This window comes from Pleurodeles waltl, chromosome 5 (assembly GCF_031143425.1).
Source record: "Pleurodeles waltl isolate 20211129_DDA chromosome 5, aPleWal1.hap1.20221129, whole genome shotgun sequence".
Classification (NCBI taxonomy): domain Eukaryota; kingdom Metazoa; phylum Chordata; class Amphibia; order Caudata; family Salamandridae; genus Pleurodeles; species Pleurodeles waltl.
Genome location: NC_090444.1, coordinates 882017156 through 882043011, shown reverse-complemented (window position 1 = coordinate 882043011; position 25856 = coordinate 882017156). Strand labels below are relative to the sequence as shown.

The window sequence follows — 25856 nt, the reverse complement described above, 5'->3', positions numbered from 1 at the left end:
TTGCAGGAATCTGAGTTCCTAGGTTCTGGGGAGCCCCTAAATACAGAATTTAGGGGTGTGTTTAGGTCAGGGAGGGCAGTAGCCAATGGCTACTAGCCCTGAGGGTGGCTACACCCTCTTTGTGCCTCCTCCCAAGGGGAGGGGGTCACATTCCTATCCCTATTGGGGGGGATCCTCCATCTGCAAGATGGAGGATTCCTAAAAGTCAGTCACTTCAGCTCAGGTTGCCTTAGGGGCTGTCCTGACTGGCCAGTGACTCCTCCTTGTTTTCCTCATTATCTCCTCCGGCCTTGCCGGCAAAAGTGGGGCCGTGGCCGGAGGGGGCGGGCAACTACACTAGCTGGAATGCCCTGTGGTGCTGTAAAAAAGGGGGCGAGCCTTTGAGGCTCACCGCCAGGTGTTACAGCTCCTGCAAGGGGGAGGTGATAAGCATCTCCACCCAGTGCAGGCTTTGTTACTAGCCACAGAGTGGCAAAGGCACTCTCCCCATGTGGCCAGCAACATGTCTCGAGTGTGGCAGGCTGCTAAAACCAGTCAGCCTACACGGGTAGTTGGTTAAGGTTTCAGGGGGAACCTCTAAGGTGCCCTCTGGGGTGTATGTTACAGTAAAATGCACACTGGCACCAGTGTGCATTTATTGTGCTGAGAAGTTTGATACCAAACTTCCCAGTTTTCAGTGTAGCCATTATGGTGCTGTGGAGTTCGTGTTTGACAGACTCCCAGACCATATACTCTTATGGCTACCCTGCACTTACAATGTCTAAGGTTTGGCTTAGACACTGTAGGGGCACAGTGCTCTTGCACTGGTGCCCTCACCTATGGTATAGTGCACCCTGCCTTAGGGCTGTAAGGCCTGCTAGAGGGGTGACTTATCTATACTGCATAGGCAGTGTGAGGTTGGCATGGCACCCTGAGGGGAGTGCCATGTCGACTTACTCGTTTTGTCCTCACCAGCACACACAAGCTGGCAAGCACTGTGTCTGTGCTGAGTGAGGTGTCCCCAGGGTGGCATAAGATATGCTGCAGCCCTTAGAGACCTTCCCTGGCATCAGGGCCCTTGGTACCAGGGGTACCAATTACAAGGGACTTACCTGGATGCCAGGGTGTGCCAATTGTGTAAACAAAAGTACAGGTTAGGGAAAGAACACTGGTGCTGGGGCCTGGTTAGCAGGCCTCAGCACACTTTCAAATCAAAACATAGCATCAGCAAAGGCAAAAAGTCAGGGGGTAACCATGCCAAGGAGGCATTTCCTTACAACTGTGCATGAATTTAAATGGAATAAAATGTACAGTGCCAATGTATTCGAGTGAGTAGTCGCCCATCGGTGTATTACACTATTGCGGAGAATAATTTAACTTTAGATATACTGTCATGTGCATTGCACTCAATACCATACATTGCTTGAGTGTATTTTTCAATGTTGCTATACTGGATTTTAAAGTTGTGTTGGGTTGAATTGAGTAATGTTATGTTTATGCTGACAATTCTTGCCACTCCTGAAATACATTTTTAATGCTGTATTGAATTGAGAAATGTTCAGCCGTTACTGACATGTTTTAAAGTCGTTGAGTCGTGCCATGTATGTTACGCATAGGAGGTACGCCCTAATGCTATTTTAACATTAAATTTTGCTTACTATATTTTGCGTGTGTATATTGCCCTGAAGTTTTAAAGCCATGCTTGATTTAAGAGACGTATAATTTGAGATTGGATGCTAGAGTCACATGCAGAGTGACATTTTAATGTTGTGATATTAGTATCTTGATCCTTATTTGGACTTGTGTTTTTGACCATCCTTCCTAAGGGGCTAATGATGTAGAGGCAGTGTGTTAAGCCCAGTGTTAAGGGGGGGGGGGGGGGTACATCCCAGTGATGTGTCAATCCATCCTTCTGGGTTAAGGATGTTGGGGCAGTTTGCTAAACCCAGGGTTAAGGGGGTAAGTGGTTACATCCCAGTCCAGTAGAGGGTTGGTAAAACCCTGGTCCTGTTTGAGCATAGGGGGATGGAAGCACGTGGTTGCACTCCAATGTGGTAGAGGGTAGGTGAAACCCTGGTTCCGTTTACATGAGTGGTGATGGGGGTAAATGTTTAAACCCCAATGCAGTGGAGGGTAGATGACCCTGTGGTTCTGGTTAGGTGTATGATGATGGGAGTACATGATTACACCCCAAAGCAGTAGAGGTGGAAGAAACTCTAGTCGTGTTGAGTTGTGGAAGGCAACATGCTGGTCCTGTTATTGTGTGCGTGATGTGGAGGGAAATAAGTAGTTAGTATTCTCAGTGGGACGAGCAGGGACATTTTGAGTTATTTGTACACTCCTATTGTGAATTTGTGGAATGTATTGATTAACTGTGGTTTAGCATCTTAAATCCCATTGGAGTATTGAAGTTAAACAGAGAGTATTTGTTAACCTGTTCTGTTTATTTTGATGGGGTGGTACTCATAATTTTGAAGGATGGTTGATGGGGGTGTTTTGCCTATTTCTCTTCTATTGAATATTTCATTGTTTTCATAAGTAGGGTTGGGGGTGTCAAGGCCTCTGAATTTGTGGAATGTATTGATTAACTGTGTTTTAGCATCTTACGTCTCATTGGAGTATTGAAGTTTAGCAGAGAGTATTTGTTACCTGTTCTGTTTATTTTGATGGAGTATTACTCATAATTTTGATGAACAATTTATGGGATTGTTTTGCCTTTTTCTGTTCTGTTAAATATGTCATTGTTTTCATAAGGGGGAGATCTGTTGTGGCCTCTTGCTATCCTATGCCTTCTCCCCACTACCTTAATGTTCCCTGCAGCTCAGCTAGTGAGTGAGGTCATTGTATGTTTGGAATGTTAACAGTGTTTGTGCTTTGATGAGTGGACAGTTGGAGTGCGAATGCCTGAGTGGCAGGATGCTGCTCCCGGTGGGGCTTTATCTATAACCTACAACTAAGCCAATAAACTTGCTTCTTCTAGAACCCATGAGTAACCACCATCGATTGCAAAAGTCACACATCAGTAAAGCAGCCACGTGGTAAAATTCCCCAATATAACACAATTGAAAACAGTGGGGTCGGTACAAATATGTATTTCCATTGCAAGCGCACCTGGTCCTTAGTAAGTAAACTTACAAGGAGACGCGTATAGGTCGATGAACCTTTTGAATCACATGGAGTATCCTAGTTATGCAGTGACTATTGAATTGGTAGCTAACGTTAATAATCAAGAAACATTCTATAAATAAACCATATCAATCAAGAATAACCATGACACAAGAAAGAGTTTAACAATTTTTATTCCCCATAATCCTAATATAGACACAATCACAATTAATATTCCCTGTACAATTTTCCATAATACCCCATTCCAAATTTGATTAAACCAATTACCTACGGAAGCAAACCAATTTCCAACCTTTTCCCAAACCCCTGGTTCCTTCTATTCCTTGCTTGAATTTGTTAAGTTAGTAAGGGCCAGATGTGGCAAAGGTTTTTACCCATTCTGTGTCTATGGGGAAAAAGTGTTCGTACATAAGGCCCTAAGTCTCTTATCTCCTTATCACTATCTGGTATGTACGAGCAACAATGCCTAGCACTAATCAACTTACAGACTCCGCCATCTTTCACTAAAAGTATGTCTAAAGCAAGCCTATTTTAAAGCGTCTTAGCTCTGTCCGCAGCTAATTCAGTATCTAACAGGAGTATTGCCCCTGTGAAATTTGTCAGCATGTTATCCACAATAGTAGACAACTTTCGTATCTTGATTGCATTCAAAATAACTCCTACAGAAGGAAATACTGCACCAAAAATATCACCCACAATTGCAGAAGGTTTCCCTCCTCTATCGCTCATGATGTAATTTAGTCACTTTCGGAAATTTCCCATACCATCCTCTAGGAAGACGGTAATAAGCATTAAGTCCACAAATATAGTAGATTGCAGGAATCGCAGGGTCCTGACCATTCAGCATAAAAGTCCACTTACTCTGGAACAGAAACACATGCCTACATTCACTCGTTCCCACAAATAGTGTCAGTGCGTGATTTCGGCCTATATATACAAAGTTTCCCTACATGTAATGAATCTAAAGCGAATTCCCCTTGCATTTTAATAGCAGTGTAAGCATAATCATTTTTATAAGTCCTTTTCTCCAATCCTTTCTCTAACTTCTCCTTCAATGCCTTTCTCCTGTCAGCAGTAAGCTCTATGAAGCTCTTCTCTAACTGGGTTAGTAAGCAGGTTAGATTATTTTTATGTGCATAAGCAGTACCTAATGTTAATGTTGGCTCAAAGAATCCTCTAACTAATACTATATCATGCTCTTTAGCTACTTTACTCAAATATCTAATAATGGGAACAAAGGAAACCACAACATCATGCTTAGAATAAAAATACTGAATATACTCTTGGTTATAGAATCTTGTTAGTAGCAAACTACAAGTTATGCCATAAGTTAGCGGCAGGCTATTGTACGTAACCCCTTCTTCCACAGAGGAAGGAATTTGCGTACACACAAGACCATTCCTTGCATTCATCGTCTCAGCATACTCACTCAACATCCGATAGAACACATTAGAAGAAAGCTCTCCTTGTGCATTAATATAGTCATGCAAGTATTTTTCATCTAACATAAACCTCTCTAAAGCCGTTAGTGTAGTAGTCTCAGGAACAGAAGCAATAGTAGCCTCCTTCCTTTCATGAACAGACATTCCCACAATCATTATTATGAACATTATTCCACTCAGAATTGCCACTCCAACATTCAAATACCTACAATACCTAATATTTTTAACGCAGTTATTTAATTCAGCCATGATCTGTAAAGAATCAGAAAGTAGAATCAACTCTTAGATAAAGTGCAACAGAAAAATGTAAAAATCAAAATGAGGAAAAAGTATTTCTCTCACAGTTCAGTTTCACACGTAGGAACCCTTTCTCTTTTGTCAAAAAGCAGTTAGCAGCTTGTCAAATCAGTTTCAATTGTCATATCAGGTTATCCATGTCTTTTCAGGTTTCTTCAGATAAGCCCAACAACTCAGTCTATTGATCCCCTTCAAGTTGCATCAAAGTACTGATTCCGAACTTCTCTGTCAAAACAAAAGTACAAACTCGTTTTGCCATTCACTTGTTGCTGCATATGCCCACTCAGGACCTGCGTATCTTCGACTTGCTACTATCTTTCTCTTCAACCTTCGTTCTCCACTTAATTCTCCTTCACTTAATTCTTCCTTTCTTGTAGTATCGACTTCTTCCTCTATTGGTTTATTTATGACCAATTCTTTCTTCTTTCCAATTTGCGACTCAGTCCAATTATCTCCTTTCCTCGTTCCTTCAGTCAGTATTCTCCTCAGAATTGGACTTTTTTCTTTTTCTTTCTCTATGGTGTTTTCTCTTGATGGACCTGCAACGGGTTCAGGAGGAGTCGGACCACTTTGACTTTGATCCGTCTCAACTCCCTCCCACTCTTGCTCTGGCACTTGCTCTGATTGTTTTTCAGCACCGTCTGCTTCTGGGAGAACCCCTTTTGTGCTCGGTTCTCCTGCTGTATCCGTGGGGTTAGACTCTTGCTCACCCTCCTGTAAGTCTTCACTTTTGTCTCTTACTGGGGTGATTGACCCATCTTCCATCAGCTCAGGATCAACTTCAGGTTCATCTTGTTTGTGTTCCGGCTCAGGTATAGCCACCTGTTTCGCTTCTGTTGGTGCTCTCAACTACACATCTTCATGTTCTTGTGGACTCACCACTCTTTTTGTATGGCTTGCATGTATCCAATTTGGCAGTCCTGCACACTTCACAGCTGTCGTAGTTGTTGGCATTACCTGGTAGGGACCTTTCCAACGCAGTTCTAAACAGGTCTTTCATTCGTGCTTTTTGATGATGCCCCAATCTCCAGCTCTGAGTGTGACCTGGGTCATGGATGGGTGGCAGGGTAACAGCCTACACCTGCTGAGAGAAAGAGCGAACCACATGAGCCAGACCTTTGCAGTAGTCCAACACCATATCATCTGTAATATTGACAAGAGCATTGGCTAGAATTGCTGGCAACCTCATTGCTCTGCCCATGAAGATCTCATGGGGCGACAGTCATGTCTTCCTGTCAGGAATATTTCGCATTGACATCAGTACCAAAGGTAAAGCATCTGGCCATTTCAGATTAGTCACGGCACACATCTTGGCAATTCTTGACATCAATATACCATTCATTTCTTTCATTAGCCCTGATGCTTCAGGACGATAGCTGCAATGCAACTTCTGCTCAATGATTAATGCTGCACATAAGAGTTTAATCACTTCGTTATTGAAGTGAGTTCCCCCATCTGATTCTAAAGAGATCAGAAATCTCAACCGTGGTATTAACTCTCTAAGCAACAGCTTTGCTACTGTGAGACTGTCATTCCTTTGTGTAGGGTATGCTTCAATCCAATGACTAATCACACACACAACCACCAATACATACTTCAATCCACCGCATGCAGGCATCTCAATGAAATCCAACTGCATTCTGCTGAATGGTCCTCCTGCTCTTACAATGTGGCTCAAATTCACCACTGTCCTTTTTCCCCACATTTAGTTGTTGACAGATTATACATCGATGACATACTGCCTCTGCTGCCTGTCTGAGTTTCAGATTGAACCAATCAATCTTAAACAGTCTAACTATGGCATCTCTTCCAATATGTACTTGGCCATGATAATACCTGGCCATCTGGGTCAACAAACTGTTTGGCAACACCATCTTACCCTCCTCAAAAACCCAAATCTCATCAAATCTTTGTTATTTTCTTATTCAGGCATTAGTTCCCACTTGTCTTTAAACGATATACAGTTCAATGCGCAAAACCTTGTGACTTGATCTGCATATCCGTTTCCCAATGCAATGTAATCCTGTGTTTTTTGATGTGCACTGCATTTTACCACAGCAATTTCTTCAGGTAACTGTATTGCGTACAATAACTTTTATTCGGTCGCCATTTCTCACTGGTGTTCCAGTAGAGGTCATAAAAAATTGCTGTGACCACAACTGGCCAAAATCATGAACAATTCCAAATCCATACTGACTGTAGGTATAGATTGTGGCTCTAAATCTGGAAGAAACATAGCAGCCTCTAGTTAGAGCTACTAATTCTGCCACCTGTGCAGAGTATACACCTAGAAGCCATGAAGCTTCTAATGTGCCTGTAATTGTGCACAGTGCATATCCTGCTCTTGGTGTGCCTGTTCCATCTCTGAGACACGAACCATCAACAAAGACAATTTGGTCATTTTCTTCTGAACGTGTCTCTCTGATATCAGGTCTTGGTTTTGTACATAATTAATTTACCTCAAGACAACCATGCTTGATGTTTTCTTCTTTTTCAATTTCAACAGTATCACTTGAAAGCAATGTCGCTGGATTCAGCACTGTACATCTCTTTAACGTTACATTTGGAGCACCCAATATGCTCATCTCATACCTTGTCAGTCTTGCACCTCTAAAGTATTGCGTTTTTGTCCTTGTCAGTAAAATCTCAACCGAGTGTGGTACCATTACCATTAAAGGGTATCCCATGACTACTCCCTCACATTGGGAAAGACTTTGACCAACTGTGGCTACTGCACGCAGGCAACCTGGTAAAACTGCTGCGACCGGGTCCAAGGTAGCTGAAAAATAAGCTACTGGGCAATAAGCACCTCAATGGACCTGTGTCAAAACATACAAAGAACAAGCATCACGTTCATGACAAAACAAGGTGAAAGGCTTTGTGTAATCGGGCATTCCCAACGCTGGAGCTCTGCACAAACTCTCTCTCAATTCAGTGAATGCTTTCATCTGATCTTCATCTAGGGTAATGGGATCTGTAACTTCCTTATGTGTCAACTGCAGTAAAGGCTTAGCAATTTCAGCAAAATTTGGAACACTGTATACAGTACCCCACCATTCCCAGAAACATCCTGACATCTCTCTGTGAAGTCGGGGGACTTCTATACAGAATCATGGCAGTTCTCTCCCTGGAGATTCTCCTTAATCCCATCTCGATCTGATGTCCCAGATATTTTCCTGATTTTTGGCAATACTACACTTTAACAGGTGAAACTTTGTCCAAAGTCTCCCAAGTGATTCAAAAGGGCAATCGAGTCATGTTTACACTTGTCCCTTGTTCTGGATGCGATCAACAAATCATCAATGTATTGCACTAGAGTCAATTGGTATGGTAATTCCAGTGACTCCGGGTTCTTTTTCAAGATCTGATTAAACAGTGATGGTGACTCTGTATACCCTTGTGGATGCCTGCACCAGCTGTAGACTCTATCTAGGAATTTGAAACTAAAAAGAAACTGACTATCCTTATGGAGTGGCACAGAAAATAAAGCTTGTGACAGATCTACCACTGTGAACCACTCTGCATCGCAATTAATCTGAAACCGTATCGCTGCTGGATTTGGCACCATTGGACAACATTTAACCACCAAATCATTCACTTTTAGCAAGTCCTGCACAACACGCACTTTCCCACATGGCTTTTTCAGGCCCATTATTGGTGAATTGCATGGGATGCTCAACACCTCCTTCAAAACTCCTTGTTTTAAAAAGTCTCCAATCATTTGTGCCACCTTCATCAAACCATCTTGTTATACAGTGGAAGCTGCGGAAATACTGCATTGGGCTTCAAAGTGATCTTAACCAGCTTTACTCCCTTAATCAGACCTACTTCCTCACCTGTCAGGTCCCAGACTTCTTCCTTCACTGTTCCCTGCAAGTCCGCATGCAATTCCTTTACAGTAAACATTGGGAAAAATTAAATCAACGGGTATTCTTCATTGGCATTGTTAACCCATCATTTCAGTCACCTGTTCTTCCTCGTCTTCACTATTTGTTTGAACTTCTATTCCAGTGCCTGAACAATTAATGGAGCATTTTGTCTTACACAGTAAATCTCTCCCCAGTAGAGATTCCAGACTCGAATCGCACACTACAAATCTATGTAGTCCCTCGTAATTACCAATGTCAACCTGCACTGGTTCTGTGATTAGGTTTGTCAACTGTCTATTCTCCACTCCCACAACTTGAACTGTCCTGCCTGAAAGAGGTAAGTTCGGGACCTCTATACTTCTCACTGTAGAGCGTGTAGCTCCAGTATCCACTAAGAATGAGACCTTGTAACCCATCACTTTTCCCTTCACAAAAGGTCCTCTCTGATCTACTTCTAGGGAGGTGGCAAGCATACAAGCTCCTTCATCCTAACTGTCACTCATCCATTCTTCTTTTTTTTTCATTCTCACTGTAGAATGGAAACTGGTGTTCTGTGTTATTACTACTGTCTTGTCTCTGACCTGCTGAGTAAGCATCACCTGTTGCTATTCCATTAGGGCTTGAGGTATCTGCATTTGCTGTCTAGGTACCATGGGGACCTGCTGCTGTACTGGTTGCATCAGTGTAAATTGTGCGCGTGGCACCTGCATTTGCTGTACTGGTAGGAAATTCTGTCCTCGATTCTGAACGTTAGGAATAAATCCTTTCATTCTTGGTGCCTTCACAGTTTGAAATGTACCAACATCACCTTGCTGAACAGCACCATCCTGCACCATCAACGGACACTCCCGCTTCCAGTGTCCCGCGTTTCCGCACAAATGACACAGCAACATCTTTCATTTCCTGCATGTTGTTCTGAACTACTACAGTTCCTAACTCTGGACTAAGCATCATGTCAACTCCACGTCCTCTACCTCTCATTTGAGGCTGAAACTTAACAGCTCTCTGTTGCGGCTGCATAGGCGGTACTATAGCTCCCTGCACTCCTGTCTGAGCTGCCTTTATTTGCATGACCATTGCCTTCTCTTTCAACTTTTTCTGCTTCAATTCAATCTCATCACTACAATATTTTGCTTACTGCAACACTTCATCAATCGTCTTTGTCTGGCAGCAAATCAAATGACTCTTAATCATCTGCCCTACTTCAGGTCTCAAACCTTCGACGAACCTGAACACAAAATGCAACATGACGTTCGGCTCAATTGCTTCCTTACCACTGTACTCCTTGAATGCTTTTAACAATCATTCATAGTAGGTATATATTGACTCTTTAGACTCCTTAACCGTTCTGTCAATCCTCTGCCAACCAATATTTTTGGGAGAAATTCTTGTCTTCAGAAACTCAATCGCCCTATAGTAATTTTTCATCACCTCAGGTGAAGGTGCACCCGTTACTTTATCCCTTTCTGGTTCACTTGTTGGCCAGTCCACTGCTCTCTTACACTCAACCCACAAGTCAGCTGGTACCACTATCTCCAATAGCGTGTTCAATTCTTCCCACAAACATTTGAAAAGTTTCATAAATCTATCTGTTAGCTGATACCACTCAAACGGCTTCTCTCTCAATTTTGGGTAATCATTTGTAAATGACAATATATCACTCCTGTGCCACGGGACATGAACAAACTGCCCTCCTGGAATCTCTCTCATCTGAAGTATCTTTACTGATTCCCTTTCTTTTTATACCTCCTCAGACCCTTCCTGTGAATCACGTTTTCATTTATCTTTTTTCTTTGTCCATCTACCTTCCCACTTCTCTAATGCTCCCACAATCTGAGCACTTTGCAGCAATTCCCTCAAATGAGCCTTCATTCCTGCTGATGTCATGTGTTCAAAATCCTTTGCCTCGAAATCTAATCTGTAACTGAGTTTCAAATGCTTTGTTTTCTCAATCTCAGTGTCCTGTTTCTCTGCTAGCTCTGCCAATTTCTGATGGATTTTACTCACTTCTTTTGTAAATGGGCACAAATACCTCCGCTCTTCTTCAGTGTAGTATTCCAATCTGTTCACTCCCATTGTTCCCTCTACTAGTTCGGTTGCTTCTATATCCTACCTCACATGATTTATCTGTTCTTCACCTTTGGATGCATTTTGAGGAGTGCTTAGACTATCTAGCCATTCACTCAATTGCTGGGCTGATAATCTCTGTAATGAAATGTTACTCGCATTTGGCACTGGTAACTGTTGTACCAATGCACCTGGAGTCTGCGGCGTCAAACGTTTCAGACTTTGATTCACCTTTGGGCCATTTACTGCATCTGGAATCGCTACAAGTGGACTAAGATCCATCAATGGTCTAGATCCATTGAAAGTCTGACCTACTGATGACATCACCTGCACCGAATTACTTACTCCCCTTCTTACAAGACTTTGTGACATCTCGCCCTCTCCGCTGTGTTTGATTTCTTTTGTGCAAATAAGGGTACTGCTGGACCAACTGTAATTGGTAGCGATATTGCATCTGGGGCTGCCCTAACACTCGTGCCTTGCGGGAATGTTACCCCCATTGCCTGGTTCATGACTGTGTTCCTGTCATTGGTGTAAACTTCGGCAGACCCTTCGCCTGTGCTGAAGGCAATAACATTGGTGTTGGTTCTGTCTGAACTAGCATTGACTTCGGAAGCACTTGCTCCCTTGGCACCATTAGGTTCGAGACTGTCTCAAGAACTGGTACATCTGGATAAATTCTCTGCACCGAAGTTGGATGCATCTGCGCTTAGACCACACTAGTAGTCCCTGCATTAGGTGTACTCTGTACTACCCCTGGTATCTGTTAACTATCTATCTGAGCTGCTCCCTTAGATCCCTATGCTTGTGTTGGAGCAGTTTAGTGGCACTAGTACTTGGGCCCCTTGAGTATGTCTCAAAGGATGGAGGTCTATCCCTCAACAATTGCGTAGTGAGGTCCTCAACATCAGAATCCTTATCTTCAAAATAGGACTTTCTCTTTTTCCTTTTCTCGGCACTCCCGTCCTCTTTAACATTATCTTCCTTCCCTGGCTCATCTTCCTCCGTAATGGCAGGAAACAATTTAGCACACTGTAGTGTCTCAGCTCTCCATCTTTTCTGTACCCAGTCCCATCTAGCTTCAGCTAAGGATTTCTCTACTCGTTTCATTCTCTTTTTAAACTTCATCTCTTGTTGCTGTCTGGCTACCAGTTCCCAAATGGCTAAAGCCTCAAACTGTGCTGGTCTTGGTAACGGCTTCATCTCCTATAAGGCCATTCGCAATTCATCCAAAATTCTCAAATTAATCGTTCCATGCTCTGGAAACGCTAAGGGCCCTCGCTTCTTGGTTAGCTTACACCAACTTTTACCAAAGACACAGTGCTACACCTCGCTCCTCCATTACAATGTAAGCCTGAGAATTTTCCGGTGGGGTCGTCTCCCCTGCTGATGCCTTAATATAAGTATCACCCTTCATCGCACTCCTGAACGCTTTAAAAAACTTAATTTTGTCTGTTTTTATTTCGATTCAGTAATGAAGTGACTTTTTCTCCCAAGATTCCTTTTACCTGCATTCTCAACCAATTGTCTCTTATGGACAGCTGCCAATACGCTCGCGACTCTTCTCTCTAACCAACCTATCCCAGCACGGCACACTCTGACCTCACACCCACACACAGCGGCTGACAAAGTCTTGCTGCTCGTCTTCCTACTTCAGTTCACACAACTAATGCTAATTATTGCGAGCACTTTAACCAAATTCCAATAACTAAAACACACCTGCTGGTTTACCACAGGAATGGACATAATCGCTTCAGAGACCTTACACATTTTCACTAATGGCTCTTTCGCCCATGTAGCTATTCCTCTTTCTCAGTCTCCCACATTCACAAGCAAAATTTGACCTGTGCATTTTACTCTCAGCTGATCAGTGGGTCTGTCCTGGTGCACATAGAGCTCGCAAATCTCAGTCAAAATTTCTCATTTACTCAGTTAACTCACTCACCGATTTGTTGACCACGTCCAATCAACCTACTAAACCAGACAGATTACAACATATAACCAAGTGTCTCCAACACTTGTCAATATACTCTGGAGTCTTAGACCACGCAGGGTCCGTACATCACCAACAACCACGTGGATAATTTTGGAGCACCAAGCGCCACACACATGTGAAGTTCGATGACTTCCCTACTCATATACTATGGAGTATGCAAACTCCTACTAACCTCAACTGGAGTACGCAGACTGCCTACTTTACCTCACATACATCACAATTCACCTGCAGTTTGCTTAAGCCTATGCAAGGGCCACCTACCACTCTCACACTATCACAAAACACGCTGAGAACATACCCAACTTTACTAGCAGGATCCAGGATCTGGGAAAGTCATTTCTGGGCTTAAAGGGACATCATCTTTGCTAACATTGCCATTTCAGAAAAACAAAATTCAAACCTCATAAGCATACGAACAACTAATCCTAACTTAAACTACTACCATAACCAATAATCACCACATAACCAGTTCTCCAAGGAAACTAACCATCAAGCTGCTACCAATAACTGCAACCGCGCCTGGTCCTTAGTAAGTAAACTTGCAAGGGGACATATATAGGTCGATGAACCTTTTGAATCGCATGGAGTAACCTAGTAATGCAGTGACTATTGAATCGAAAGCTAACATCAATAATCAAGAAACATTCTATCAAAAATAGCTTTAAAACATATCAATCAGGAATAACCACTACACAAGAAAGAGTTTAACAATTTTTATTCCCTATCAATTACAATTCTAATTCACCTGTTAGTTCAGTCTTTATTCAAATTAATCTTTTTAATAATCCATCATAAAATACATCAATTCTTAAAGAAAACTTATACGACAATACAATACCACAACTAAGAATACCAGCATTAATAATGCAATTCAGCAGTTAAGTTTGTCAGTCATTGTCACTGTCAACGTCACCCCTATCAGCCTACCTAACCCAGATTAGCATTAGCATGGGGGTCTTCATGCGAAAACAATTTAGAGAAGACATCAATTTTTGGAAAAGTCTACCTCAGTGAGAATTGATATAAAGACACTTCAATCAAATTCCTTTTACTTCAGTCTTTATTCTTTCATCTCTACTGCCTCAGCAACAGTTCTCCACACAGCTGCTCTTCTAGCTCCTCAACGTTCTACTGTCAACTCCAGCCCAATAACTGTCGGACTCTACCATTCTAAGGGGAAGGGGAGGTGGAACATACTACTTCTATCGGTGTAAATATTAAACTCCTATTAGGATAAACTTATTTATATAGAACAATATATATATAGCTTATTTAATTAAAACTGCGATACAACACATCTTCCCTTCTAACAAAACTAGAAATAGTACAGTCATCTGCTATCATTAATTACAGTTCATTATACTCAAGTAGTAATCTCGTAATCTTTATGCCAAACAGGAGGTTTAATTTGTCGGCTATATGTTCTTTTCTCATAACCTCCTTCATTGCGATTCTGTGGAACTTCCTGACTTCCTCCAGCTTCCTCAGGATTGCTTCCAGTCTTTTCTACACCCGGTGGCTGTTTGACGATCCTATCCATGCTCCAACACTGTCCATTCTCCAATACAACTACATTTCTTTTTACTTTGGCAATATTGAATGGGCCCATAAACTTGGTGTCTCTCACATTTGACCTCATTCCCTTCAATGGATTTTTAACATACACTCTGTCCCCTACCACCCACTGTTGTTGTTTCGTACCATGTTTCTTACCATACATTCTTCTGTATTTATCTTGGTGCAGAGATAATTTAAGTTTGATATGAGGGTTTGCAGGTTCACTCTTCTCTCCTCCACCTAACCATGAGGGAAAGAATTTTGTGCCTGGTTTTCTGCCTTTTAGCGCAGAAAACGGGGAAACTTTAGTGATTAAATTTGGAGTTGTATGGTATGCCCATAACATGTCTCTGATAGCATTTTCCACACTCAAATGATTAATACTAGCTAACTGTATGCATTCCTTGATCATACGATTGGTTCTCTCAATCAGACTATTTGCCCTTGGGCAATACAAAGCTGTAGTGAGGTGATTTATACTGAGAGATGCAAGGAAGTCTTTCATTGCTAAAGAAGTCAACTGAACCCCATTATCAGTAATAAGGGTAGCTGGTATGCCCTCAACAGCAAACACATCCTTGAGGAAATTTATCACCGATTCAGTTGTGATTTGGTTAACTAATTTTGCATTTATCCAATGAGAGTGGTAGTCAATTAATACTAAGGCAAAGCGTTTGACTACTCCTGTCATGTTGATTTGCCCAATGATATCTAATGCCAGTTTGGACCAAGGCTTGTCAGGTATGGACACAGGAGAAATTGGGGTTTTACGAATCAATTTCGTTTTATCACTGCGTGCACATATGGTGCAATCTTTGACTTCTGTTTCAGTCATGGAGTCCATATTAGGGAACCAGTACCGTTCCCTAATACGTGATTTTGTTAGGCTTCTGCCCAGATGGCCCTCATGAGCCAGCCTAATGATTTTGTGTCTTAAACTTGCAGGAGGTATTATTTTATCATTCCTAAATACACAATTTCCGATTTCATTTATTTCGTATCTCACCTCCCAGTAGCTTTTAATAACTTCATCCAGATCCTTCCTGGATTCAGGCCATCCTTCCTTGGCTCTCAGTTTTAGCAAGGATAGAGATTCATCTTTTTGACATGCTGAATTCCATTCATCTTCATTGATAGAAGATGTAGAAACTACCAATATAGGATATTCTGGAGTATCAAAGTCTTCTACTACATCCAACGGAACTCTAGACAGAAAATCCGCAGCCAAATTTCTATTGCCAGGGAGGTACTCAACCTTGAAACAGAAGCTTTCAAGGCCCAAGGTCCACCTCGCAATCCTTGGAGTGCTGTTGTAAAATCCCTTAGTGGAGAATACATAAACTAAAGGTTTGTGGTCTGTGCTTATGGTAAATTGTGTACCCCAAAGAAAAAATGTAAAATGTTTAACAGCCCAGAAACATGCCAGGGCCTCTCTTTCAATGACTGAGTAATTCGATTCAGCTTTGCTTAGAGCCCTTGATGCAAAAGCCACAATCCTCTCTTTGCCATCAATGACTTGTGATAGTGTAGCCCCCAAACCCAATTTACTGGCATCTGTGGTGAGAATAGTTTTCCTTTCATGATTAAAATTACAAAGATATGGTGCTGTTAAAATGGCCTGTTTAATCTTTTCAAATGCATAATCATGACATTCCCTCCATTTATAAGGTATGTGACTCTTAAGTAACTCTCTGAGATCATATGATGTCTCTGAGAAGTTTTTGACATATTTGGCCATATATTCAGTGAGACCCAGAAATTACTTAAGTTCATCCTTATTTTTGGGCGCCTTTGCTTTTTTAACTGCCTCTACCAGGGAAGTTTTAGGTTTAAAACCATCTCTCGATATTGTATACCCTAGATAATCTACAGAACTCACACCAATCTGGCATTTTTCCTTCTTTAACGTTAAGCCTGCTGTTTTCAGTATATTCAGAACCCTCCTCAGGTTTGTGTTGTGTTCCTCAACTGTCGCCCCATAAATTAAAATGTCGTCCTGGAAACACAAAGTTTTAGGAGTGTCTCCTAAAATATGCTGCATGATTTTCTGAAACACTGCAGCAGCCGACGCCAGCCCGAACGGCATCCTATTGAACATAAAGCAACCCATAGGGGTGGTAAATGCTGTAAGCCACTTAGAATCTGGGTGAAGTTCTACTTGATGATATGCACTGGAAAGATCCAGCACCGAGAAACATACTGCATCTCCCATGGTACTTAAAATCTCATGGATTATAGGAAGAGGGTGTCTTTCTACCCAAATATTCCTATTCAGGTCTCTTAAATCAATACATACCCTGATGTCTTTTGAATTACTTTTCCTAGCAATCACAATGGGGGATAACCATTCAGAGCTGTCAATAGGTTGAATTATGCCTTGAGATTGCATTCTGTCAAGTTCCTCCTTGAGCGCCTGTTTCAGTAAATGGGGTATCGGTCTGGTTTTGTGTACGGCAGGCTTTGATTGGGGTTTCAACTTGATTTTGTGCTGAAATCCTGCTAGTAAACCCAATTTTCCACTAAAAACTTCTGGGAATTCCTGAAAAATTTGTTCTTTTGAGTTGGGTTTGTCAATGATCAAAACTTGTTCTGGATTGTTTGGATCCAACTTAATCCCCACCTCCTTCTGATGCTGCCAGCCAAAAAGACTCGATCCCTCCTTTACAACATAAACCTTCCCCACAGTGGATCGACCCTTGAATGAAATAAGTGCTCTGAACATTCCTTTAAGAGGAATAGGGTCCTGGTTGTAACCTTTGGGGTTAATATCTGGTTCCGTTAAGCCGGTCACAATTCCATCATCAATTTTGTCAAGGTTCACAGCATTAATAATCGTAAAAGGGGAACATGAGTCAGCAAAGACCTTAACCGGGTTGCCATCAATGGAAATTTCACATTCTGGATACTGAAAAGGAGTTACTTCTTTATCATTCACCTGTAATATAATTTTTTTAACTTCTTGATGATTTCCTTCTACATTCTTGCCATCATAGTCTTTCTGGTCTTGACATATCCCTACACACTCTAGCAAAATGCCCTTTTTTGTTACATTTCCTACAAATGGCTGTTCTTGCTTGGCAACCAGTTGAGTTCGCTAAATGATTGCTGCTTCCGCAACGAAAACATTTTAGATTAGGATTTGCAATCTTGTTTTTTTGAGGTATTTTATCTACGCCTCTAATTTTGAGAATGTTGTCTTCTTCTATGTTACCTTTGATTTCTGTGACCTGATCTGGAGCAGATGGACATCTAATTTCCTGTAAGCATATAGCAGTATGCTCAATGGATTTAGCAATTTCAATTGCTTCATGTAAGTCAGGTTGCTTTTGTAATAGCTTCTCTTGAATTTTTATATTACTGGTGCAACGAACTAATTGATCTCGAATGAGTGAATCATTAAGCTCCCCAAAATTGCATAAAGTACTTAATCCTCTCAAAGCAGCAATATAGTTGGTTATACTTTCTTGCTTACTTTGATTGTGAGAAAAAAATTTATGACGTTCTAAAACAACATTTATTCTGTCTCCAAATTGTTTTTCTAATTTCATGTATGTGGTGACATATTCATCCCGCACCTGATCTTCTGGAATATTAGGTTCAGGCAAGGATTTGTAAATTTTCCTACCATGTGTTCCTAAATTGTGTAATAAAATATGCTGTTTTCTAACTGGATTAAATCTGTCACCCCCAATGGCAATTAAATATGATTCAAATATTTTGAACCATTCTTTCCATGGAGAACTAGGTTCTCCAACCTCATTTAAAAACGGAACAGGTTGGGACATACCTGCAGCAGCCATCATGAGTACAGATTCCCAGGTAAATAGGGTAAGTCAAATGCAATTCACCTTAACACTAACTAAATACACTATAAAATATTATTGAAGTAACAGTTATGCAGTTATCATCAGTACAGATTCACAGATAAATAGGGTAATTCCAAGGTAAATCCCCTTATCAATAATTAAATACACATAGAAACTATTGAAATAACAGTAGAGAACAACCAAAATGTAAAGAGTAGGTTTTGTAGCAAAATTAGAGGAAAGAGCTCAAGCAACACACTTCCCACCATGCACCTCAAAAATTAAGAGAGCTGTGCCTGTCAGCGTTTCATTACAGGTTTCCAGAATGTACCCAGAAGGTGATTGTGAGCGCTTGAAAACGAAGTTCCAGTCAGATTTTCTTTGAATGCACTTCAGATTTCTGGGTTTCAGGTAACCGAGATTTATTTAAAATGTTTTGGTGCACTGCCAGCAACAGAAATGTGAGGATACTCGTTCCGCAGTTTACCGCGCCTTCCACGTTACCATATTGATCTGTATTCGTCTTCCTTTCAGGTCCGAAATGCAGCTTGTAATGTAATTAATTCTGTCTTAAATGCCAGTTCTAAAATCTTTAAGGCAACAGGATAACAGCCTTTAATTTAATTATATTGTTGTGCTGCCAGGACATAAAACATATTTTTATATTTTCTTTCCTCTGTGAAATGCCACTTGAAAAATTACAGCCTGGAATACTTTTCTTGTTTTGTGTCAGCGCTTAGATGAAATACTGGTTAAAAGCTGGATTGAATTTCAATGCTTCCGTTTTCTTTCCTAAAAACGTTTTCACTTTGTTATTTCAGTGTTCTCTGTCAGCGCAAAGTGAAATTCCAGTATCTGTTAGAAAGGTTAAGTGTTCCGATCGAAGATATAAATAGAACAGCAGTTTAAGTCTGTGTGCTGACGTGAGAAATTTGAAAAAATGGATTGAATTGGAGTAAGTAGTGTCCTGGTTCCGAAAGTTAAAGTAAGGCACAGGAAGCGCTAAGTATAGAAATGGCACGCTTATGTTCAGCGTAGAGTATTCTTTAAAGTAATAACAGTACCTTAAGATAATTAAAGTTGCTGAAGGGTTATCCAAAAGGGGTAGAGATGAGAGTGCCCCCTTCCGCACGTAACTCGTCGCCAGTGATATAAAGACACTTCAATCAAATTCCTTTTACTTCAGTCTTTATTCTTTCATCTCTACTGCCTCAGCAACAGTTCTCCAAACAGCTGCTCTTCTAGCTCCTCAACGTTCTACTGTCAACTCCAGCCCAATAACTGTCGGACTCTACCATTCTAAGGGGAAGGGGAGGTGGAACATACTACTTCTATCGGTGTAAATATTAAACTCCTATTAGGATCAACTTATTTATATAAAACAATATATATATATATATATAGCTTATTTAATTAAAACTGCGATACAACAAGAATCTCAAACATCGCAGTTGGTACCTAGAAGAAAAGGCACAACATTGTCAGTCACATTTTCATAGCTACCTATCCAGGATGGATCAGCAACAAGTCAGTCTTCATCTTCAGGTCATCCGTTAGTCAGCTACGAATCAGGCTCGCAGAGTATTTGAACCCAATATCAGCACCTCAGACAGCGTCTCCTGATGTCATCAATTTTTTTCCTGCAACTCTGATTTCTCGCTCCCTGTCATGACTTTTCTCCCAGTCCATCCCCCTCATTGCTAATTTCCCAGGGCCAGGAATTCAATTCCTTGGGAGAGGTAGGGTCCTTTTTTCTTCAACATGATACAGTTGTGGTATTAGGTTACTGCAATCTAAATGTTAATTTTCAGTGATGTAAAACAGCATAACAGCTCGCTGAAACCCTGGCTGATCTTAACCCTGTGCAGAGAGTTAAGAGTCCTACCCATAAAGTGGGCGGGGGCACAATCACACATCTCTACTCTAGAAGTTGGTCCTATAGTCCCTCTAGCTTGGACTGGCCACATTTTAGCCCCCCTCAGTTTAGAGTTACCCATCTCTCTGGCTCCTAAACAACTGAAGGGATCTATTTGGCCCTCGTGGCACTCTATTGATGATTCCACTTTAAACGTGGTATGCTCACAAATAGTGTTTAACCAGCTTGTGGACACTGAGTCGGCTGTGTCTCAAGACTACTCTTGATGATATAATACCTCTGAGGATGAGCAAAAACAGAAGGTGTTCTACCTCTGCCCTCTGGTTCTCTGCCTCACTTAAAGCTGAAAAACAAAAGTGTAAAGCTATAGAGAGGACGCAACCTCCTGGAGGAAGACAAACTTAGGTGTAAAATTGCTCTCAAACAGTTCAGGAAAAATATAAAACAAATCCAAAGCATTTCTATTCACCAAACAAAGCAGAAACCGCACCTCCCATAATTTTGTCAAGTCCTTGATAAATCCTTCACTACAAAATCCATCTACTCCTGCTTCGCATGAATTCATTGACAACTTAATTTTGTAACAACAATGTATTTATTAAAAATTGTCAAACATCAAAGATACTTGGCTGGCTGCTCCTGCACCAACCTACCAAACTCTGAGCAGTCCGATGTGCTCCTTTGAAAAGATCTCCTTGAAGGGTTCAAAGAGCCTTAGCCTAAAAGCTCACTGTGGCTCGCTGTTGGACCTCTGCCCATCTCTAAAAGGCTTCCCAGTCCTTGAATCCACAGATTAATCCTCTCTTTAATCTTTATTTTTCCCTTGAACTGGGTTCAGGAATGTGTGTTGGAAGGAGGCGCTGATCCTTTGGACCCCCCTGCCCTGCCAGTTACAGACCAAACTCACTTCTTCCTGCTTGTGGGAGGATGTTGGAATCTGTAGTTAATCACCAGATTACTGATTTTATCGAGGCAAATAATGTGCAGCATTCATCATAGTTTGGATTTTGATCCAGAATCAGTACAAAGATGGTAGTGTTAGAAGTGACTGAGTTTATTAAATCCCGCCTTGACTTGGGCACAAATACCATTGTGATTTTGTTAGACTTATCTGTGGCTTTCGACAAGGTCACATGACAGTCTCCTGCAAGGATTGGAAAAAGCAGCAATTGTCGGCATAGTGTGGAAATGGATTAAATCTCTTTTCCAACCGCAAGCAAGCAGTCTACCTTCCCCCATTTACATCAGGGTATTAAGAAGTCATCTGTGGAGTACCACAGGGATCAGCCTTAAGCCTTGTCTTTTTAATATCTATTTGTCTCCCCTTGCCACTATTGTTCAAGGGTGGGGTTTCAATGTGGTGTCCTAAGCCGGTGACACCCAGTTGATGTATGCCTTTAAACATCCTGATGCTTTGGTCTCCGTAAATTTTCAGGGTTGTTTGTCTGAAGTTGTAGATTGGATGCATAAAAGTTTCCTTTGCTTAAACTCTGAAAAATCCGAAGGTTTGCTATTTGGCTCGGACGGAGCTGTGGCCTTCTGAAATGGGACTCCTCCATTGTATCTTTTGCGTACAATTTTGGGTTCAAGCTAGACAATGCCCTTGCATTTTAGCCTTTTGTTAACACTACTGCAGGAGTTTGTTTCTCCCTGTTGAAAACTTTAGGAAAGACTTCAAATTCCTGCAGGAACATACCAGTAAGATCATTGTTCATGCACTGGTCACGTCTATACTTGATTATGCCAACGTGTTTCTTTTGGGACCTCCCCAAGCATTTTTAAACCGATTGAAACTGGTTCAAAATGCAGCAGCAAGACTGGTGCTGAACATTCCGAAAAGGAAATCTTTTCGAAGGGGCTTAAAAAGCCTCCACTGGCTTCCCATCAAGCAAAGAATAAAGTTCAGAGCCCTGACAATAACATTTAGAGCCACTCAGTCGAAAGCCCCATTGTATATCTGTGACAAAATCAAAAGATACCTCTCTCGCATAGGTCGAAGCTCAGCTAATCACAACTTGCTTTGCATTTTCAAGATTAAAAAGACCAGAGCAGGAGGGTGTAGGAGGCTGGACTGGCTTGTAGTGAGTACCAAGGGGTACTTGCACCAGGCCCAGTTATCCCTTATTAGTGTATAGGGTGTCTAGCAGCATAGGCTGATAGATAATGGTAGCTTAGCAGAGCAGCTTAGGCTGAACTAGGAGACGAGTGAAGCTCCTACATTACCACTGGTGTCATATGCACAATATCATAAGAAAACACAATACACAGATATACTAAAAATAAAGATACTTTATTTTTATGACAATATGCCAAAAGTATCTCAGTGAGTACCCTCAGTATGAGGATAGCAAATATACACAAGATATATGTACACAATACCAAAATATGCAGTAATAGTATTAGAAAACAGTGCAAACAATGTATAGTTACAATAGGATGCAATGGGGACACATAGGGATAGGGGCAACACAAACCATATACTCCAAAAGTGGAATGCGAACCATGAATGGACCCCAAACCTATGTGACCTTGTAGAGGGTCGCTGGGACTATTAGAAAATAGTAAGGGTTAGAAAAATAGCCTACCCCAAGACCCTGAAAAGTGAGTGCAAAGTGCACTAAAGTTCCCCAAAGGACATAGAAGTCCTGATAGGGGAATTCTGCAGGAAAGACACAAACCAGCAATGCAACAACAATGGATTTCCAGTCGAGGGTACCTGTGGAACAAGGGGACCAAGTCCAAAAGTCACAAGCAAGTCGGAGATGGGCAGATGCCCAGGAAATGCCAGCTGTGGGTGCAAAGAAGCTGCTACTGGACAGTAGAAGCTTAGGTTTCTGCAGGAACGACAAGGGCTAGAGACTTCCCCTTTTGGAGGACGGATCCCTCACGCCGTGGAGAGTCGTGCAGAAGTGTTTTCCCGCCGAAAGACCGCCAACAAGCCTTGCTAGCTGCAAATCGTGCGGTTAGTGTTTTTGGATGCTACTGTGGCCCAGGAGGGACCAGGATGTCGCCAATTGCGTCAGGGGACAGAGGGGGCGTCGAGCAAGACAAGGAGCCCTCCACGCAGCAGGCAGCACCCGCAGAAGTGCCAGAAACTGGCACTACGAGGATGCGTGAAACGGTGCTCACCCGAAGTCGCACAAAGGAGTCCCACGTCGCCGGAGAACAACTTAGGAGGTCGTGCAATGCAGGTTAGAGTGCCGTGGACCCAGGCTGGACTGTGCACAAAGGATTTCCGCCGGAAGTGCACGGAGGCCGGAGTAGCTGCAAAAGTCGGGGTTCCCAGCAATGCAGTCTGGCGTGGGGAGGCAAGGACTTCCCTCCACCAAACTTGGACTGAAGAGTCACTGGACTGTGGGAGTCACTTGGACAGAGTTGCTGGATTCAAGGGACCTCGCTCGTCGTGCTGAGAGGAGACCCAGGGGACCGGTGATGCAGTTCTTTTGGTGCCTGCGGTTGCAGGGGGACGATTCCGTCGACCCACGGGAGATTTCTTCGGAGCTTCTAGTGCAGAGAGGAGGCAGACTACCCCCACAGCATGCACCACCATGAAAACAGTCGAGAAGGCGGCAGGATCAGCGTTACAGAGTTGCAGTAGTCGTCTTTGCTACTATGTTGCAGTTTTGCAGGCTTCCAGCGCGGTCAGCAGTCGATTCCTTGGCAGAAGGTGAAGAGAGAGATGCAGAGGAACTCGGATGAGCTCTTGCATTCGTTATCTAAAGAATCCCCAGAGACAGAGACCCTAAATAGCCAGAAAAGAGGGTTTGGCTACCTAGGAGAGAGGATAGGCTAGCAACACCTGAAGGAGCCTATCAGAAGGAGTCTCTGACGTCACCGGGTGGCACTGGCCACTCAGAGCAGTCCAGTGTGCCAGCAGCACCTCTGTTTCCAAGATGGCAGAGGTCTGGAGCACACTGGAGGAGCTCTGGACACCTCCCAGGGGAGGTGCAGGTCAGGGGAGTGGTCACTCCCCTTTCCTTTGTCCAGTTTCGTGCCAGAGCAGGGCTAAGGGGTCCCTGAACCGGTGTAGACTGGCTTATGCAGAAATGGGCACCATGTGTGCCCATGAAAGCATTTCCAGAGGCTGGGGGAAGCTACTCCTCCCCTGCCTTCACACCATTTTCCAAAGGGAGAGGGTGTAACACCCTCTCTCAGAGGAAGTCCTTTGTTCTGCCATCCTGGGCCAAGCCTGGCTGGACCCCAGGAGGGCAGAAACCTGTCTGAGGGGTTGGCAGCAGCAGCTGCAGTGAAACCCCGGGAAAGGCAGTTTGGCAGTACCAGGGTCTGTGCTACAGACCACTGGGATCATGGGATTGTGCCAACTATGCCAGGATGGCATAGAGGGGGCAATTCCATGATCATAGACATGTTACATGGCCATATTCGGAGTTACCATTGTGAAGCTACATATAGGTAGTGACCTATATGTAGTGCACGCGTGTAATGGTGTCCCCGCACTCACAAAGTCCGGTGAATTGGCCCTGAACAATGTGGGGGCACCTTGGCTAGTGCACTGGGCCCTGGCTTGCAGGATCCCAGTGAGACAGTGAAAACACCCTGACATACACTCACAAACAGGCCCAAAGTGGGGGTAACCAGGCTAGAAAGAGGCTACTTTCTCACAGAGGGTGCTCCTTTGTCTTTCTTGGCCTTGAAGCTCTGGAATTTTCTACCCAATCATTAGATTTGCTGCATCCGAGAATTCTTTCAAGAGCCTTCTAAAGACACATCTTTTCAGAGAGATTTCATTTTGGTCTGATCCCTTCTAGCTGTGTCTTACCACTGGATAGCGCTGGAACACTCCTTTTTGGAGCAGTGTTTTCCTCTTTATAAATGTATTTCATTCATAACCCTTGTTGTGTCTTTATATTATCAAATGTTTGATGAAAGATGCCTGCCATCAGAAGGCATGATGATGATGATGTGACTTCACCCTTAAGGTGAACATTTGAAATTCCTAACCAGGTGCACCAACTAAAGACGAGCAGTCCTGAGATTGCCTACTCACTTTAATCAGCCAATCCAAAGAAGACTTTTGGTAAGGGTTGGGAATTCATTTACCCTAGTTTAAAAAAAATGCAGTTGCCTGCTTTTAAGGCTCCATATTGCAATTAGTGTATAAAGCTCTACCAAAATAGAGTTTTTTGGTTTAGGCGGTAAATGGGGTAGGCTTCCACTGGTTGAATATTGGAAACAGCCTCTGGACTCAAAGCAAAGTACACCTCGTAAGAGTGACTTTACCTAAGGGATTTAATATTAATTTAAGGTGACAAGTTTAAGCTGTTTGGCAGGGGTGGCACCTCCGCTATGGCGCAGGAGCGTCGCCCTGCTGCTGAAAGGCAGCAGAAAAATAAAATGATAATACAACTACTATATTATCATTTTATTTTTTGCTTCCTCCTCCTAGGGCGGGGTAGGGTGATAGTTTACAGCAGGGGAAGGAGTAGTGTGCACTCTTAAGTGCGCATATCTGGCCAGCCGTGCAAGGCCGACCAAACCGGCCTGCCCACTTAGAACTCTTCACCCGGGCTGTTTATCACAGCCAAGTGAAGAAGTGTAGTCTCCCAGTCCCCCTCTGAGCTGCATTTAAGGCCGCTCAGACCAATCCAGGCACTTCTCTCATGCTGGGTCACAACATGAGAGAAGCATCTGGTTTGGGTGGGGAGAGAAGATGCAGAGAAGCACCAAGGCAGCGAAGAACACGGTGGCAGCCTTCTTCAGGTAAGTGTTTTAAAAAAAATGATATTACTCTCCCACCACGTCGCGAACACCCTCACCCCGCAACCCCTCCCCCTAACCCCACTGAGCATTATTAAAAGCAGCAGCCACCGCTGCTGTTTA

General features: G+C 42.6%; 1 protein-coding gene across 2 annotated transcripts in view; it reads left to right on the top strand.

Annotated features, from left to right (window-relative positions):
* Nucleotides 1-25856, top strand: part of PHF10 (PHD finger protein 10) — a 550201-nt gene that overhangs the window by 43981 nt on the left and 480364 nt on the right. The window lies entirely within an intron of this gene.